General features: G+C 44.8%; 1 pseudogene; it reads left to right on the top strand.

Moving 5' to 3' along the window:
* The first annotated feature begins 1,096 nt into the window (after window positions 1-1,096).
* Window positions 1,097-1,801, top strand: LOC114616905 (annotated as a pseudogene).
* Window positions 1,802-2,486: the final 685 nt, after the last annotated feature.

Below are 2,486 nucleotides of genomic sequence, written 5' to 3' on the forward strand. Positions count from 1 at the left end.
CCTCCTTCTAGAAATGTTAGTCCTGGAGGAATGTCAGCATGGCTTTGCCTCCTGGATCCCACCCATTGTGTCCAGCCTTTCTGAAGTCCTTTTGTCCAGCTGACAGAAGCCATAACTGAACTCACTGACAAGAGTTGAACTATGCTTTCTCTCCCCTTCACTGCTCCCCCACCTCAGTCTACAATGAGCCTTCCAAGTTCATTACTGCAGATGGTCCTGGTCGAGACCCAGGGGCTGAGGCAGAAGCTTATTATCCAGCCCCCGGGATAGTGAGCACTGGCCGGCAGCCGCAGTTCTTCTGAAACAGTCACATCCAATTAGAAGAAACATTAAGGGCTTTCCTCTGGAGCCCATTAACAAATTAGTCCTACCACAAACTGAGAGGGACTGGATGGGACCAAATACCTTTTGCCCACTGGATAATCTGATAATTTGGAGAAGAAACAGTGCAGAACATTGGTGTGTGTGTTGGGGAGGGGGCGGGGTCAAAAGTATGAGTGACAGGTGATGAGGGGAGGGATCTGATCTTGCGTGTCCATGCCACGCAGGAAAGAAACGTTCCTGATATTGAGTAATTCTGCTATTATGTTAAGATGGTCAGAGTCAGGGAACACGGCAGTAGTTTCTTTCATTTAATTTGATATTTTGTTTTGTTTTGTTTTCTGAGACAGAGTTTCTCTGTGTGGCCCTAGCTGTACTAGAACTCAGTCTGTAGACCAGACTGGCCTCAAACTTGAGTTCCTCCTGCCTCTGCCTCTCCCTGTGCTGGGATTAAAGGCTTGCAGCCACCACTGTCTGACCTTAATTTAAGTTTTAAAATTTATGTGTGTGGGTATTTTGCCTGGCGCTATGTCTATGTGCCCATGGATGCCAGAAGAAGGCATCAGATGCACTTGGAAATGTAGTTACAAATTGTTGTCCAGAGTCATGAGGGTGCTCAGAATCGAAACTAGGCCTTCTGGAAGAACTACAAGCCGCTCTTAACGTCTGGGCTATCTCTCCAGCCCCATCTGAGACAAAAAAAAAAAAATTAAAACTTTAAAAACATAAACATGCTCTTTTTCGTGACGCCTTCTAGGCGGTCGGCTGTGTCAAGATGAAGCTGAATATCTCCTTCTCCGCCACTGACTGTCAGAAATTCATTGAAGTCGATGACGAACGCAAGCTGCGCACCTTCTATGAGAAGCGCATGGCCACAGAAGTAGCTGCTGATGCCCTTGGTGAAGAGTGGACGGGTTCTGCGGTCCGGATCAGCTGTGGGAATGACAAACAAGGCTTTCCCATGAAGCAAGGCGTTTTGACCCATGGCAGAGTGCGCCTGCTGTTGAGTAAGGGCCATTCTTGTTATAGACCAAGGAGAACTGGAGAGAGGAAGCGCAAGTCTGTTCCCGGCTGCATTGTGGACGCCAATCTGAGTGTTCTCAACTTGGTTATTGTGAAGAAAGGAGAGAAGGATATTCCTGGACTGACAGATACCACTGTGCCTCGTCGGTTGGGACCTAAAAGAGCTATTAGAATCCGAAAGCTTTTTAATCTCTCTAAAGAAGATGATGTCCGCCAGTATGTTGTCAGAAAGCCCTTAAACAAAGAAGGTAAGAAGCCCAGGACCAAAGCACCCAAGATTCAGCGTCTTGTTACTCCACGTGTCCTGCAACACAAACGCCAGCGTATTGCTCTGAAGAAACAACGCACTAAGAAAAACGAGGAGGCTGCAGAGTACGCTAAACTTTTGGCCAAGAGAATGAAGGAAGCCAAAGAAAAGCGCCAAGAACAGATTGCCAAGAGAGGTATGCTGTCCTAACTGAGAGCTTCTACTTCTAAGTCTGAGTCCAGTCAAAAATAAGTCTTTAAGAGTAACAAATAAATAATCAGACCTTGAAAAAAATAAAATAAATAAAAACATAAACATATTACAGCCATAGGTGAGAAGCCTCCGGGCATTCTTGTGACTGTTCTCCCAAACGGTACAGTGGAGAGCCCAGAAACTGACACATATATGGTCAAAGGATTTGCAACTTTTAAAGTGACCAGTCAACTCAGTGAAAAGGAAAACCTTTTAAAAATATTTTTCTGTTATTATATTTAATTATTTATGTGTCTGTCTGTGTATAGTACAGGTGCCCTGAGATATCTAAGTCATTGAATGCCTAGACCTGGAGTTATAGGGTGTTAGAAGCCACCTGAGATGTTTGGTGGAACGAATCTCAGACCCTCTGCAACAACAGTGTATACCCGCAACTGCTGAGTCATCCCTCCAATCACTAGAAAGGGATTTTTTTTTTTTGGTTAGCCTAGCCTTTAATGGCTAAGCTATCTTTCCAGTCCAAATGAAAATCTTTTAAACAAGTGTTGATGACAAACTCCATTACCTTTCTTGTTGTGGGACATGTTTTGAGACAAGAGCTCCCTATGTACCCAGGCTATGTATTCCAGGGTTGAGGTTAGAATTCTCAATCCTTCTGTCATGCATCCCCATGTGCTAGAAT

Source organism: Grammomys surdaster, unplaced genomic scaffold, assembly GCF_004785775.1.
Source record: "Grammomys surdaster isolate TR1022 unplaced genomic scaffold, NIH_TR_1.0 133, whole genome shotgun sequence".
NCBI classification, from domain to species: Eukaryota; Metazoa; Chordata; class Mammalia; order Rodentia; family Muridae; genus Grammomys; species Grammomys surdaster.